The sequence below is a fragment of the Octopus bimaculoides genome, chromosome 1, assembly GCF_046866305.1.
Source record: "Octopus bimaculoides isolate indiv1 chromosome 1, ASM4686630v1, whole genome shotgun sequence".
In the NCBI taxonomy this organism is placed as follows: domain Eukaryota; kingdom Metazoa; phylum Mollusca; class Cephalopoda; order Octopoda; family Octopodidae; genus Octopus; species Octopus bimaculoides.
In genome coordinates, this window is record NC_142928.1 from 33,588,619 (window position 1) to 33,589,237 (window position 619).

Sequence of the window (619 nt, forward strand, 5' to 3'; positions counted from 1 at the left end):
TATCGCCTGAAGAAATGAATCCATGAAGATGATCAACCCGATAGCCACGGATACTACGGAGTACACAGTAATCATCCAAGGAATACGAAGTGTAATCTTAAGAGTCATGTGGGAGAATTCACAAAAAACAACAGACGAAGACAGGTGGTGTAAAAAACAAATAGATGTATTAGTATAACGCTCGGGAATTGAGAAAGTCTTTAACGTTTCGAGCCTACGCTCTTCTACAGAAAGGAACATGGACAGAAACAAGAAGAGAAACAAGGAGAGAAAAAAATGTGTGTAGTGGTCAGCGATCTATCATGGCGAATGCTGGACAGGCGCAGGAGTGGCTGTGTGGTAAGTAGCTTGCTTACCAACCACATGGTTCTGGGTTCAGTCCCTCTGCGTGGCACCTTGGGCAACTGTCTTCTACTATAGCCCCGAGCCGACCAAAGCCTTGTGAGTGGATTTGCTAGACGGAAACTGAAAGAAGCCCGTCGTATATATGTATATGTATATATATATGTGTGTTTGAGTGTGTTTGTGTGTCTGTGTTTGTCTTCCAACATCGCTTAACAACTGATGCTGGTATGTTTACGTCCCCGTAACTTAACGGTTCGGTAAAAAAAGACCGATA